We start from the raw sequence: 16,648 nt of genomic DNA, 5'->3' as shown, positions 1-16,648 counted from the left end.
GTTTTCCATAGTGGCTATACCAATTTACACTCTCACCAACAATGCATGAGGGCTTCCTTTTCTTCACATCCCCATAAACAGTTGTTATTTATTTTTATCTTTTTGATAACAGCCATTTTGACAGGTGAATAAAATGATATCTTATTGTGATTTTGATTTGTATTTCCATGATGATTAGTACTATTGAGCATCTTTTCATGTGCCTGTTGGCCCATCTTTGCAAAAATGACTCTTGAGATCCTTTGTGCATTTTTAATTGGACTGCTTTTTTGTTGTTATTGCTGTTGAGTTGTTTGAGTTCTTGATATACTTTGGATATTAATCCCTTATTGAATATATGATTTGAAAATATCTTCTCCTATTCAGCAGGTTGCCTCTTTATTTTGTCAATGGTTTCCTTCACTGTGCAGAAAGTTTTTAGTTTGATATCACCCCATTTTGTTTTTTATTTTTTGCTTTTGTTGTCATTGTTTCTAGAATCAGATCCAAATGCGTATCAATGAGACTAATGTCAAGGAGCTTACCACCTATGTTTTCTTCTAGTAATTTTATGGTTTCTTGTCTTAGATCAAGTCTTCAATCCACTTCAAGTTAATTTTTTGTGTGTGATGTAAGATAGTGGTCCAGTTTCATTATTTTGCATGTGGCTGTCAAGTTTTCCCACATCCTTTATTGAAGACTATCCTTTCCTCATTGTATAATCTTTCCTCCTTTCTTGTAAATTAATTGACCATATATCTGTTAGTTTATTTCCGGGCTCTCTCTTCTGTTCCACTGATCTACGTGTCTGTTTTTCAAACCAACATCATACTGTTTTGATTCCTATAGCTTTGTAGTATAATTTCAGATCAGGGGACATGGTGCCTCTAGCTTTGTTCTTCTTTTTCAGGATTCCTCTGACTATCTGGGAGTTTTTGTGGTTTCATAAACATTTTAGGATGGTTTGTTCTATTTCTGTGAAAAATGCCACTGGAATTTTGATAGGGACTGCATTGAATGTGTGTGTTGCTTTAGGTAATATGGGCATTTTATCAATATTGATTCTTCCAATTCATGAGCACAAAATAGCTTCCAATTTATTAGTGCCTTCTTCAATTTCTTTCATTAATGTCTTATAGCTTTCAGTGTACAAGTCTTTCACTTCCTTGGTTAAATTTATTCCTAAGTGTTTTATTCTTTTTGATGCACCTGTAAAGGGGACTACTTTCTTAATTTCTCTAATAGTTCATTGTTATGTATAAACATGCAACAGAATTTTCATATATTTATTTTTTACCCTGCGACTTTACTGAATTTATTAAGTTCTAACAAAAGTTGTTTTTTTTTTTTTTTTGGTGGAGTCTTTAGGGTTTTCTATATACAAGAATCATGTAATTTGCAAATAGTGACAGTTTTACTTCTTCCTTTCCAATGTGGATGCCTTTTATTTCTTTTTCCTGCCTAATTGCTCTGGCTAGGATTTCCAATACTATGTAGAATATAAGTGGTGAGAGTGGGCATCCTTGTCTTATTACTGATCTTAAGGGAAAAGCTTTTTGCCATGGAGTATGATGTTAACTGTGGGCTCATTATAGATGGCTTTCATCATGTTGAAGTATGCTCTGTCTATATCCACTTTGTTGAGAGTTTTTATTATAAATGGATGTTGATTTTTTTCAATTCTTTTTCTGCATTACTGTGATGATCGTTTAATTTTATTCTTCATTTTGGTAATGTGTTGTATCACATTGATTTGTAGATGTTGAACCATCCTTGCACTCCTTAAATAAATTCCCGTTGATCATGGTATATAATCCTAATGTATTGTTGAATTTGGTCTGCTAATATTTTGTTGAGAATTTCTGTACCTATGTTCATCAGGGATACTGGCCTATAATTTTTCTTTTTTTGTTGCATCCTTGTCTGGTTTTGGTATAAGGGTAATGCTGGCTTTATAAAATAAGTTTGGAAGCATTCCCCTTTTTTCGGTTTTTTGGAAGAGTTTGAGAAAGACAGGTATTAACTTTTTCTGAATGTTTGGTAGAATTCACCAGAGAAACCATCTGGTCCTGGACTTTTGTTTGTCGGGGTTTTTTGATTCCTAACTCAATCTTGCTAGTAATTGATCTTTTTAGATTTTTCTATTTCTTTATGATTCAGTCTTGGAAGACTGTATGCAATCTATTTCTTCTAGGTTGTCCAGTTTGTTGTATTTAATTGTTTATGGTATTCTCTTACGATACTTGTTTTCTTTGGTGTTAGTTGTAACTTCTCTTTCCTTTCTGGTTTTACTTATTTGAGCCCTCTTTCTTTCTTGGTGAGTCTAGCTAATGGCTTGTTGATTTTATTAATCTTTTTAAGGAACCAGCTCTTAGTTCATTGATCTTTTCTACTGTCTTTTCAGTGTCTATTTCATTTATTTCTGCTCTCATTTTCATTCTTCTTTCTGAGACTGTATTTAGTTGAAGCATGTTGGTAATTGCTTGTCAAAAGATTTTTATCAAAGGGGCGCCTGGGTGGCACAGCGGTTAAGCGTCTGCCTTCGGCTCAGGGCGTGATCCCGGCGTTATGGGATCGAGCCCCACATCAGGCTCCTCCACTATGAGCCTGCTTCTTCCTCTCCCACTCCCCTTGCTTGGTGTTCCCTCTCTCGCTGGCTGTCTCTATCTCTGTCAAATAAATAAATAAAATCTTTAAAAAAAAAAAAAGATTTTTATCATGGCTGCAATCCATGAGGATCCATGTCAGGTAATTCTAACATCTTTATCACTTCAGTGTTGGTGTCTGTTGACTGTCTTTTCTAATTAAGTTGAAGTTTTTCTGGTTCTGGGTGTGACAAGTGATTTTTGAATGAAACTTGGACATTTCAGTTATTGCATAAAGAAAGACACTAAATCTTATTTAGATGTTCTATTTTAGCAGGACTCCTGTGTGAAAGAAGGCATTGTCTCATTACTGGCAAGTCTTAAGGTTTTTGTGGGTTGGCTTCTCTAGCACCCAGTATGATCTATGAGAGATGTATAAGAGGGTACATAAGCTAGAAGAAAACCAGGGAACTCACTGCAGTATTGTTCCTTTGTTCCTCAGGTCCCTAAGCCTGTCTGTCTCCTTCTATCTACCTTTTAGACTCTTCTGTTTGTTTTATATATAATTTGAGATTTTGGCTGTGCTTAATAGGAGGAATAGAGAAAAATGTATCTATGCCATCTTTCTAGAAGAGGAAGTCTCTATAGCTGTTTTTTCTTTTTTAAACAACTGATAAAGAATTTTGTGATTATCTTATTTTACTTCTTCCTGGATGCCTCATGTAAGGCCACAAAAACTCCTTAATCTCTATCCATATTTTATATAAGAAATGTTTCTTAAGAAAGAAAAGTGACACACAGATGGAATTTCCAGGTAGCTCACATTTTAAAAATATATTTACAAAGAATAGAAAGAACGTCATATAGCCAAGGATAAATATATGAGTTAAGACAATGCAATGCCTAAACAGCGCCAAGAAGATAAAAAAATGTAAAAAACATGAAGCTCTCAAAATGCTAGGGAAAGCAAAGAGGGGAAAACAATTTTCTTGAGAATTGATGGTATAATTAATGAAGGTTAAAATAAAAAAGGAAAACATCTTAATTCACTCACTCATTTGTAGGAGTTTATTTAGGCATATAATATGGATTAAGCATTAGTGGTAAAAGAGATCAATAAGATAGAATCATTGCCCTCGATAAATTTTTAGTGATACAGAGTGATCAGTCAATCACATTGTCAATCACAATACAATGTGTAAAATCTATAATCAATTGTGGAAAGCTAATTTACTATGTCTATGGAGGTTAAGCAATGGTTTACAGAGGAGGTGACAGAAAAGGAAGAGAAGTAAATGCTAGGAAGATGGAATAGGATATACAAAGGTTTAAAGAGATGAATGAGTATGGACAAAGGGAGTGGTGCAGAATCAAGTTTGGAAAGACATTGCATAGCTGTCATGCTAAAGAATTTACACTCAAATCCTATGGGAAACCAGGAACTACAAGAATTAGTTTTGTTTTCTCTTCCAGAAAGTGTAAGTTCAGGAAGCAAAAGAAAATCAAAGCTCAGGATAGATAAATCATTAAACAGAAGCACTTGGATCTCCTGGCTCATATATCTTTAGAAAATATAAAAGCACTTGAAAATAAATAACTGACCTGGTTATGATCTTTAAGGAACGGTGAAGATTAGGATAGATGAACAAATGTCATTTAATTTGCACCTTCTACCTCTGATTTCCTTTTGTAAACTACAGATCAGAGATTTTGATTTATATCCTACAAATGTCTTCTAGAATAGATCATAAAGGTTTTGTGTCTGTGTGTGTGTTTAAAAAAAACCACATTGATCGTGAGCATCCAGGATGCGTTCACTGAAAAAAAGTCAAACTGGCCTCATATCCATTTTTGACAGCACATGTTCTCAATATGACATTTATTTCTGAAAATATAGATGGATTAAAAGTAATTGAATAAATGTATTCAAAAGTGGTGATTTATAGAATGATGACAATAGAAGAAAGCTAGTGCCATGCCACCAGGTCTGTTCTTGGCCTGAATCACCACTTTTCTGGATGACAAGACATGGACATGGACATGACAAATGACAGAATCAGAATAAAAAACAGATAAAGGGACTGGTTCCAACAAATTAAGAGTAATAAATGTCTCATAATTAGATCCCCTCCAAACATAACCATCAAATGGAGGAAACCATGAAATCATCTTAAGCTCCTCTTTCTTTTGCAATCCTGACCAAGTCCGTCAATAAGTCCTACTGATTCCTACTTTCAAAATATAACCGGAATTTGCTATCTTCTATCTTTATTGCTAACTTCCTAATTCAAACTGCCACCTTAGATTATGGTAAAAACCTCCTTATTGGTCTTCCTGCCCTTACCCTTGCCTTCTATAGTTTATTCTCAAAACAGCAGCCAGAGTCATACTTCCAAAATAAAAATCAAATTATACTATTACTCTATTCAAATTCTTCTAATGTCTCCACATTTCAGTAAAAGTATTCCCAGGATATATCAGTTGGTCCGACTCTTGATTTTGGCTTAGGTCATGATCTCAGGGTCACGGGATTGAGCCCCTCGTTGGGCTCCCTGCTTCGTGGGGAGTCTGCTTGGGATTCTCTCTTTCCATCCCTCTCTGCTCATGTCCTTTCTCTCTCTCTAAAAATAAATAAAGTCTTTTGAAGAAAAAGTATTCCCAACAGTTTTTAAGACCTTTAAATGTTCTGGCATTCCATTAATTCACTGGCTTCTTTTCTACTAATCTTTCCCTCCTTCACTTTGTTTATGAAACTCCTGGCTTTTTCCTGACATGCCAGATTAAATATGGTAGTGAAGTCCTGAGAATAGATTGAATTGTTGAATCATTATATTGTACACCTGAAAGTAATGTAACACTGTATGTTAATTATACTTGAATACAAAAAGAAAAAAAACAACAAAAAAATAAGTTTATGAAATTAGTAGGAAAAAAAATCAGTGATGGCTTGTGGCCCACTGATACGAAGTTGATAAGAAGGGTACTTTACCACTGTGTTGTTCTTTCCAAATTCCCACACATATAATCATGAGAATAATATCAGACAAACCTAAACCACAAACTCCTCACCATACTCCTCAAAACTGTCAAGGACACGAGAAACAACAAAAAGCTAGTCTCCTGAAACTGAGGAGACATAACTAAATGCTATGCAGTAGGCTGGAGTGGATCCTGAACAAAGAGGATGTTAATGGAAAAACTAGTGAAATCCAAATAAAGTCTGGAGTTGAGGTTAAAAAAAATGAGTTTTCTAATGCATGAACAAAATTTATATCTCCACTTACTGAGAAATTTGCTAATACTGCTAATAAGAGTTTATAATTTTTTCATGTGGTTTTATACATCTATTCTCTTTTATAGCTCTTACTGATGTATAAAAATGACTTTGAATTCAGTATATTATTTTTATCCAAAAACTTGCCAAATTCCCTTATTAGTTCTAATAATTTAGTTGGATTCCTTTTTATATACAGTTATATCATCTGTCAATAATGAGAGTTTTGTTTTTTTTTTTTCTTTCTACTCCCTATATTTATTGATTTATTTTCTTGTCTTATTGGACTGGGTAGCAATTGTAATAAAAGATTGATGAAAAGTGGTGATAGCAGAAATCATTACCTTGTTCTTGATTGCAAAAAAATGTTTTCAACATTTTGTCATTAAGTATAATGTGATAGATTTTAAAGAAATATACTTTATTAGAACAAGGAAGTACCCTCTATTCCTAGATTTCTGGTTTTTATGATACTATTCATATGTACTAAATTTTACTTAACGTTTTCCTGTCTGTTGAAATGAATAATTTGATTGTTCTCATTTAGTCCAGTAAAGTGGTATTTTTGAATTGGTTTAAGTGTTATTCTGACCTTGCATCCCACATATGTACATACATATATTCTGTATAACTAATATTTTGCTATTTTCCTCACTTACTGAGTGAGTATCTAGGTTATGGTAGCCTCATTTAAAGAGTTGGGAAATCTTCCTTCTTACACTAGGCTTTGGAAGAGTTGTCTAAAACTGGAATTATTTGTCCCTTGAATGCTTAGAAAAATTTACCAGGGATGCCATCTAGGCTAGAGTTTTCTTTGTAGGAGAGGAAAAACATAAATTTTATAATACATACATATATGATACATACATACATACATACATATATGTATATACAAACACACACACATATACAGATATATAAATTATCATACAGAAAATTTTATTGTTTTTTCTTTTGGTGTATGGTTCTTTGAATTTTAACACATGTATAGATTCATGTAACCACCACCAAAATCAGGATACAGAACAGTTCCATCACCCCCCAAAACTCCCTAATGCTATCCCTTTAGAGTCAGCCTCTCTCCAGCTCCAGCCCCTGGAAACCACTGATTTGTTACCCAGTGTATACTCTGTCTTTTTGAAAATGTCATATATATGGATGGAATCATATAATATGTAACCTTTTGAGACTGGCTTTTTTCACCCAGTATAATGACTCTGAGATTCACCCAACTTGTTGCTTATATTAATAGTTTGTTCATTTTTACTGCTAAGTAGTAGACCATTATATGGATGTACTACAGTTTCCTTATCCTTTCACCTGTTGAAGGACAATGGGTTATTTCCAGTTTTTGGCAATTATGAACAGAGCTTCTTTAAGCGTTAGTGTACGAGTTTTTGGGTAAACCTAAGTTTTGATTTTTCTAGAAAAAATACCCAGGAGTGGGACTATTGGGTCATATAGTTAAGTTTATATTTAATTTTATGATAAACTACCAAACTGTTTTCCAGAGTGACGTATCACCTAAAATGAGCAATGTACAAGAGTTTCAGTTGTTCCATATCTTCACTACCTCTTTATGGGAATATTTTTTAACCATAATTTCAATTTCTTTAGAGGTTTTAGAACTATTCATGTTTTCCAATTATTCCCTAGCCAGTTTTGGTTAAGAATTTCTAGTATCTTGTCCATAATTTCAAATTTATTGGAATGCAGTTGTTCACAATACTTCCTTTTACCTTGTCAATGTCTGTAGTATCTTAGTTATGTCCTCTATCATTCTTTTTTTTTTTTTTAAGATTTTATTTATTTATTTATTTGTCAGAGAGAGAGAAAGAAAGAGAGCGCAAAAGCAGGGGGAGCAGTAGGCAGAGGGAGAAGCAGCCTCCCCGTTGAGCAAGGAGTCTGATACATAACTTGATCCCAGGACCCTGGGGTCATGACCTGAGCTGATTTTGGCTATATTTTCTCTCTCTTTTTTTCTTGGTCAGTCTTGCCAAAAGTTTGTCAATAGTTTTCAAAGACCAGAGTTTTGCCTATGTTGACCTTTTGTATTGTAGGTTTATTTTCAATTTTATATTACTTTTTTTGTTTTTACTTTCAAAAATTTCAGTTTGCTGTTCTTTTTCTGAGTTCTTAAAATAGATGGTTAGCCCATTAACTTTTAGCCAGAACCTTTACTAAAATATGTACTTAAGGTTCTAAATTTCCCTCTAAAAACTGCTTTTTATAAATATTCCATATAGTTGAAAAATATTTTGTGATTACTATATACAACCTTATACACCTTAGGCATATTTTCAAATCTTCCACATCCTCACTGGTTTTGTGTGATTATTCCATCAATGACTTACTGAGGTGTATTAAATCTTCCACAATGACTAGATTTGTATTTCTCTCCTTGTAGATTGCCTATTTTTCTTTCTATATTTTTGAAGTCTTGCTATTAGGTACAAACACACTTAAAATAGTATTTTATTAGGGAATTTAATCTTTCATTATTATAAAGTAATCCTATTATCTATAATAATGTTTTTAAGGCTTAAAATTTGATATAATCTGAAATTAACTTAGTCACATCCATTTTTTAAAGTATTTTCATAGGAAATACTATGTATCTATGGTATCTATTTGTTCCATCTATTTGTAATTTTCTCTGTTCTTACATCTTAGATCTTCTATCAAGGATCTCTTTCCTCCTGCCTAAAATACTTTCTTTAAAATTTCCTTTTGTAATAAGGGTCTACTGATAATAAATTTTCTATTTTCAAACTTGCCTGAAATCATTACCTTATTTCACTTCCTTTCTTAAGAGATATTTTTGCTTTCAGAAGTCTGTATTGGTAGGCAATTTTTACTGTCTGGCTTCCACTGTGGTTACTGAAAATTCAGTCTAACTGCTGCTTTCTCAAACAAAATCTCACTTTTCTGAATTTACTTTTAAGAGTTTTCTCTTGGGTTTTGGATGTTCTGCAATTTCACCATAATGTCAGTGGGGGTAGATTTATTTATACTTCTTGAGATTTGTTGGTTTTCTTGAGTCTGGTCTGGTGTCCTTTGTCAATTCTGAAAAAATCGCAGCCATTATCTCTTCAAATATTGCTGCTTCCCTATTCTCTCTTCTCCTAGAATTAAGACATATATTGGACCTTCTCATTATATCCTTCATGTTTTTTATCCTGTTTTTTTTTATCTTTCTATCTCTGTCTTCTGTGTTGTATTTAGTATAATTTCTCCATCTTCCAATTCTTTAATTCTTAATTCTGTTTACTTCGTTATTAAAATCCATCTTTTAATCTGAATTTCTATTATTCTAATTATTCATTTTTAGAAGTTCCATTTGGTTTTCCTTAAAATCTGTTGGTTATATTTTATTCTCTCAGAGCAGGTAATTTCAAATTTGTCCATTTTTCTTGAAAAATATCAGTCATTTTATAATCTGTATCTGATAACTCTACTAATTAAGGTCTTTACAGGTGAGTTTCTGCTTCCTTTTGTTTCTGGTAATTGTCACTAATGTTGCCCTCTTCCTGCTAATTTATTTGGGAGATTTCTGTAGCACAGGATAAAGGTATGTTCCTCCAAAAGATTTGGATTTACTTCTTCTTGGTGCCTATGAGTATCAGCAGCAATTCTACTTTAAACTCAGTTATGGCTTGAGATTTATCAGGCCATGTAGTAATGTGAATTTAAATTGTAAATCAATGCAAGACCGCTGGTAGACAGTTCTCCAATTTCCCAATCCCTAGCCAAGGCAATGATGTTTGCTAACTCCTGAGGATGGTAGGGATGGTAGAGGGTTTGCTTTTAGTTCACCATAGTCCATCATATTGTTAAGATGTAATTCATACTAGGGGAGGATCTGCTCTTAAGCTTGTAGGTGGTCCTAGGCTTTGTTTCTTCTCAGAGGCATGAAAAACCATGTCTTATGTTATCCTGGGTAAGTAAATGTCCTTAAGGCCAATGGGTCTTCTAAGCTGTGCTCTGCTTACCTCTACGGGATCCTGTCCTCATTCAGATTTTGATCTATTAATGTCTACTCTCTAGTTAGCTCTTTTAAAGCTTTCAAGAAGATTTATTTATTTTTAAATCTAGTATCATTAGTTACTTTCAGTGAGACAGTTCAAATAACTTATCCCAAAATATTTTCAGAAATAGAACCTCTTCGTTGATTTTTCATCTTTCTTTTACCGTTTCCCTCATTCTCCTGTCTCCCCTTTTTCCAGAAAAATCATTACCTTCTTGTTTCCATATTAACACTTTGAGGATTTTAGAGGGGAGAGGGGTGGGGAATGGGTTAGCCCGGTGATGGGTATTAAGGAGGGCATGCACTACATAGAGCGCTGGGTGTTATATGCAAACAATGAATCATGGAACACTACATCAAAAACTAATGATGTACTGCATGGTGACTAACAAAACATAATAAAAGACAATAACAATAAAAAATTAAAAAAATAAAGTTTAAAAGGGCTGTAAAAAACAAACAAACAAACCCACTTTGGATCAACTATACCAATGGATCAATTCTGGCCCCAGACAGGAAATATATATGAAAATCCTTGTTCCCAAAAGTTTTGAGCTCAGTATTATAGTTTAACAAGTTAATAGCTCTGCTATTAATAAGCTGTGATAATAAATAAGCAATTTAATTTCTCTGGGTTCTCTTTCTAGAAGCCTATGAATTGTCAGTTCTTACTTCTGTTAGCTTCCATATAATAACAAACCAAATCTTATATTTTCTACCTCCTACATTCTTTTTTTTTTTAAAGATTTTATTTATTTATTTATTTTGACAGTGAGAGCAAGAGAGGGAACACAAGCAGGGGGAGTGGGAGAGGAAGAAGCAGGCTCCCAGCCGCGGAGCCTGATGTGGGGCTCGATCCCAGAACGCCAGGATCACGCCCTGAGCCAAAGGCAGACGCTTAACGACTGTGCCACCCAGGCACCCCTCTACCTCCTACATTCTTGTTAAATCTCTCCCTTTTATTCTCATTCCAAGGGCCATTTCTTTAGTCCAAAACTCTCATCATTGGCCGCATTTTCATAGCCTCTTTACTGAAGGTGCTACCTGTCTCTACACTCTCTTCCTTCAAAATTCATTTTCCATATTGCTACCAGACTTATTTCTAAAGTATGTATCAATGACGTTCTCATAGCTTCTAAGGTAAAATTCAAATTCCTTGACTTAGCACACAGTACCCTTCATAATCTTTTCCTTGTTTACTTCTCCGATCTCATTTTCTGTAAACACTACTTGTTCAAACCAGACTCTATGGTTTCGTGTGTATTGCTTCTTCTGTTGGAAACACCTTCTTTTACTTCTCCTTTCCCTAATCAACCTCTTCTGGTCCTTCATAACTCAAGCCCAGCACTGTTTTACTCAGAAATTCTTTTAGGACTTCTCTTCTTCTCTTTGATTTGGATTTTCCTGCTTAATGTTTCCACAGAACTCTAAATTTACACCTACATTGAACTGTAATGAATTTGTGACGTATTTATCCTTCTCACTCACTAAACTATAAGCACTTTTCATATAGAGACAGTCTTATTCAAGTTTGCAACTCCATTCCTGCAGAATTTGCTCAATGGACCAGTGAACAAGGCTATAAAATGAGGGGGCAGTTACATGATTTTGAAAGTTTTTTATTAGCTATAAATTTGTCTTATTGTAGAAATCTTTACTGCTATACTGTGCCTATTATTTGATCCACATTTTATCTAAGCTTCCACACTTTATCTAAGCTTCCACATTTTCATATCTCGATTCTCTGATCTGCAAACCTGACTCATTTCCCCAGACTGCCTAAACTGAGTTTTGGTATCTTATTTAGACGACCTCCCCAAATTTAAGCTTTTGCTGGGGAGGCTTCGCCTTTTGCTGACTTTGAATGTGATCACTTGTCCAGGTTCCTCTTTGCCTTTGCTGATGCCCCTATTCCTGATCCCCAATCCCTCTAACTCACAATACCTTCTTTCTTCACATTCTTGTTTTATGCCACTGTTGTCTAAATCCTGGTAAGAAAAGCTAAATAATTTAATTAGTTTTATTAGGAAAAGCAGAGAGGAGGAATTTTCAATCTAGAAGAAAAGACTATAGTCCAATTTCTTCATTTGACAAATGAGGAAGAATTTTAAATATTCAATGTAAGTAAGCAGAGAAACTCTCTCTTCTAGAGAGACTTTTACTAATCCTTCCACTCGACCATGCTTGAGATAAGTAAAAGTAAAAATATTACTTGAGTGAAAATTTATATCATTCTGATATATATGGGAGAAGGGAGGGAAGGGGAGAGGATGAGGAGAGGGAGGAGGAAGAAGCTTTCAAACACTAAAAATACTACTGTGATTTATCTGTTTTGAGGATTTTTGTTGAGTTGTGTTATAATTTTACTGTACCAAACTATAACCCGTAGATTTCTAAGTAGATTCCTCATTAGAAGTCATAATATGAAATTAAAGGTAGTTCAATTATATCAACAGTATATGGAAAGCTTGATTCTGGTTAAAAAAAAACCCACTAAAATTCAATATATGCATTGTACAAATAATTAGAATAACTATTATTCTGTTTCATAATCTACTTTTTCATTAAGTGGGATACCTTCGATTGATTAATAGACAAATTCACAGATCATTTCAAACTTCATCAAATTTATCTTATCAGTTAATATATATATTTTTTAAAGAATCAAGAGACAAGAATATTACGGAAAAATTAAACTTACCATCATCCTCCCAGCAGCTCTTAGCGCTGCCTTCTCTTTCACTGCCCCCCGGTAACACTGTCTGGTCTGTTGGCAAGTCATCTTCTGGCACACCACCTTCACAATCTGCTGCATCTGTAATACTTTCTTCTTCCACGATATGGAGTTTGTCTTCATCATCTGAATCTGAATTTGTTTCTACCACAGTATTATAATTTGTAACTGTAATACAAACAAGAAACAAATAATCAAAACCAACTAGTGTAAAAATCAGTTTATTTTAAAAAGGACGTAGTATGAGTGCTCTATAAATAGTAACTCATTACCTTATAGCAATCTTATGAAGTAGAGTGAGTATCTACCATCTACTACTCATAACTCCGAAACCAGAAATGGAAACCAAGATATAGGAAGGTAAGTAACTTGTCCAGGATCATATAGCTAAGAAGTAGGAGGGCCAGGATTTGAACCCTAGCAGTCTGGTTCTAGATTCTGTGCTCTTAAATACTACATTAAATATCCTCTCCAGTCATAATGAGTTTATGCTATATGATACTTCTTATGCACAGTAAGGACCTCAAATCTTAAGGCATTACAATTAAGAAAAGAGTTCATCTCTCCTAATAAGACAAAAAAACCTCATTGAATTTACCATAAGAAAGATATTTTCAAGATACCAATTGGGTCCATGTATTTCATATTAATCCCACATTGAATTTAGAAAGGATCTATCAAATCAATTTAGCCAAACTTCTATATAAGTAAGGCATGATTTAAGTAATGTTTGTATGTAAATCTGTAATTTTGGAAAAAATAACTGACATCCAGAAGCCCAGAAGCTTTCAAATGGGCATCCTTTCTACACTTTTAATGAATTTCAATAAAATTTAATGCCAACATTATGAAGATAAGTAAGTATTTGGAATGACCACAGTTTACAGAACCATGAGTAATAGCTGAGAATAAAATTCTCTAAAACAAATAATACAGTATAGTCAATATTTTTTCTTCAAAGTCCTTGTAATAATCATTCTACTGGTATAAATTATTTAGTACCTCACTGGGTGTGGTCACTGGAATACCTCTTTTCAATTATTGGCAAGGTGATTCTTATTTGCTAAGCAAAGACTGAAAAGGAGAAAAAGGAAGCTGCTTCGCTGAGATAACTAAGCAGTAATTACTTTCAGTTATTCTTTCCATTTCTTCCTTAAAATTTCCAACCATTCTTGAAAGAAGGTAATGACCAAATGTTTAAATGATATGCATATATACCCCCTTCCCATATAAATACACACACACAGCTGAGAACAGGAAGAAAGAAATACAATTAGAAGTATGGATGTATATGTCACAATGAGAATGAATAAGCAAAAATCTCCAAAACTGCTTTTATAGACCTTAGGAAGACCCCTCTGTTCAAGTGTACTGGAGTTACCCTTTCGCTCACATTAGAAATCCTTCAATATCTTGTGTTGGAAGAAAAATATCAAGTTTTGTTGTGTCATTAATATTTTAGTGTGAATACATTTTTCCAAATCTTTTCCCAAGAGCAAACTATTTTTTAATGTTACTATAGAGGTAATAGAGGATTAGCACAAAAAAATCAGATAATATAAAACATGTAAAATTAGTAAAAGCCCTCACACCACATACCCCTTCATTGACTCACTCTTCAAATTTTAATTTATCTATGCACGAGGTAGGCATGGTACTAATAATTTTATATACCTTATCCTATTTAATTATAATGCAGACCTCAACTTATACATGTATATATCATATTTAATACCATTTCTCTATATAAATGCATTCTACATCTTTAAATACACACATATGGGATCACATTACACTGTTTGCCACCTAGTTTTTTGCAACTTAATAACATATCATAGAAAATTTTCAATTTCAGTATATGTGAAGCTTTCTCATTTTCTTCTCACTGGCTATACATAATTTCATTGTATGGATAGAATTTAACCAATAACCTATATTGATAAAATCTATGTTTCCAAGTGTTTTTTAAGCATTAGCAGCAAACTTTCTTGTACATGTATCTTTGGCCATTCCTTAAATACATTTGTCAGGTATACTAGTACAGATGGAAGTGCTGAGTCAAAGGGAAAACTTATTAAAAGTAGATAGATATGGAAACCTGGGGAATTCTTGTACTCCAGCCACACACAATGAGCAGAGTAAATGGCGCCATTTTAAGTGTCGATAAAGGGAATGATTCTCCAAGGTTGTTCCATAGCTCTCACCATGCTTGGACAAGTATGGATAGTTGAAATTCTGACTATTTTACGAAGAGAATGTTTAGTGATTCTTCAGTATCTTGAGTTGGCCACAGTTTTATGCTGGCGCTATTCTTGTCTTTTAATGATGTAAACTGTAGTTCAGTTTTATCACTATCAATTTTGTTAGCCACAGGTTTTCTAACCCTACATTTACATTTAGAGTATTTGGGGCTTAAAAAGTACCCTATTGAATTAGTCTTTAAGACATATACGCATTTTCGTTCCAATATTTGCTTGCATGCTTCATAGTTTTTACTAAGTTCATTGTACCTTGAGCTGCACTAGGTTCTCTTTATCCAGAGTTCCTTCACCGTGTTTTATTCTGCCTAGGTCACTGTTGCCCAAAGTACTGTTCAAGAGTACCTGTCACTTTTTAGGACTCTGGTCTCCAGTATGAGCTGCCATTGTGATATGGAAGATTTTAAGTCAAATACCCAAAACAACAAAGATTGCATATATTTTACAGTTATCTTGGGAATTTTCTCAAAGCATGTTTTGAATAGTGGCAAAGAACTTGAAAAATAAAAAAACCTACTACATTTTATTGGTTAAGATGGAAAAAAGACCAATAACTACTTTCCAAGTCTTCTGTCTTCTGCTTCACGGTTACTTAGCTGAGAGAAAAAGCAATGAAAATTGCTTATGTTGATTAGTGTAACTTAGAAAAAAGTCAAGCTTCCTATGTTTCTGGATCTACCGCTTTGTAGCTCCATGGAGCTAATTTAAAAAATAGAGCTCCAGTATGAAAAGCATAAATAATAATGCAGGCCCTGATAAATTCTAGTAGCCAATAAAAATGTCCATTATCTTAACTGTTTGCCCATCTATCTCCATGCCTCTATATTTTTAAACCTTTGGCTAAAAAAATATAATGAAAAATAGTTTACCTAAAGAGTGATTATCTTTTTTTAGGTGACTATCACCTAAAACAGGTGATTATCACCTCTTGTTTCTGAGTTTTAATTAAAGAATTTCAAGAAAACAAAGATAAAGGAAAATAGAAAAGGTAAACAGTTTTTAGAATCTTTAAATATAATTTACAATAGACAATATGAATTGAAATTTCTATAGAAGAATGGTAACATTTCAATGCATCTGTTGTCACTGGAATGTGGTTAAGGACACAGTGACTTCTTGGTGGTAGTTCTTGTTGGTATTACTTGCTAACATTTAATGACAGATATAACAGTATCCACCGAATAAGGTAGTTGTGAGGATCTAACGATTTAAAAATGTATTGTGCTTAGATCAGTGTCTGGCACACAGTAAATACTACAGAAGTGTCTAGCATTATTATTATTATTTTATCATCATCATCATCCCACTGAATCTTTACAACAATTCCTAAGAAGTTGGCATTGTTTTCTCCCCCTTCTACAGACCAAAAAATAACCCCTCAAAAAACCGAAACAAAACAAAACAAAACTAGAGTAGCTGAGTAACCTGTTTGAGGTTAGTTAGCTATTAAGTTATGGAGCTGAACTCGAATCCTCGTGTGCTTGATTCCACAGCTCACATACTTTAACTACTTATATAAAAAGCCTCCTGACTGAAAATTGTTACACTAATGATAAATATTCTTAAACTTGTATTTTTGTGTTTAGCCTATTTTGGGGCTCTGGAATTCCATACTTAACAATATGCTACCAACACATCTTCAAATGGCTAAAAAGTTTTAACCATCAGAAGAATCTCATTATTATATAACCAATGGTATATTATAGTCAATAAACCCTTTGAAAGACTCACATAACATGCTATTTTTAGCACCTGATTGCGTGTAGTACAGTATCAACTGCACTAATTAAA

General features: G+C 33.6%; 1 protein-coding gene across 2 annotated transcripts in view; it reads right to left on the bottom strand.

The window, feature by feature from the left end:
- Positions 1-12,767, bottom strand: part of ZEB1 (zinc finger E-box binding homeobox 1) — a 60,071-nt gene extending 47,304 nt beyond the window's left edge. For both annotated transcript variants that reach the window (XM_019800979.2, XM_019800980.2), the window contains exon 1: positions 12,567-12,767. The gene's annotated coding sequence lies outside the window, so the exon portion shown is untranslated. The remainder of the gene's footprint in view (positions 1-12,566) is intronic.
- Positions 12,768-16,648: the final 3,881 nt, after the last annotated feature.

The sequence above is a fragment of the Ailuropoda melanoleuca genome, chromosome 15, assembly GCF_002007445.2.
Source record: "Ailuropoda melanoleuca isolate Jingjing chromosome 15, ASM200744v2, whole genome shotgun sequence".
NCBI lineage: Eukaryota > Metazoa > Chordata > Mammalia > Carnivora > Ursidae > Ailuropoda > Ailuropoda melanoleuca.
Note: the sequence above shows the minus strand (reverse complement) of the source record. Positions and strands in the feature narration are given on the sequence as shown.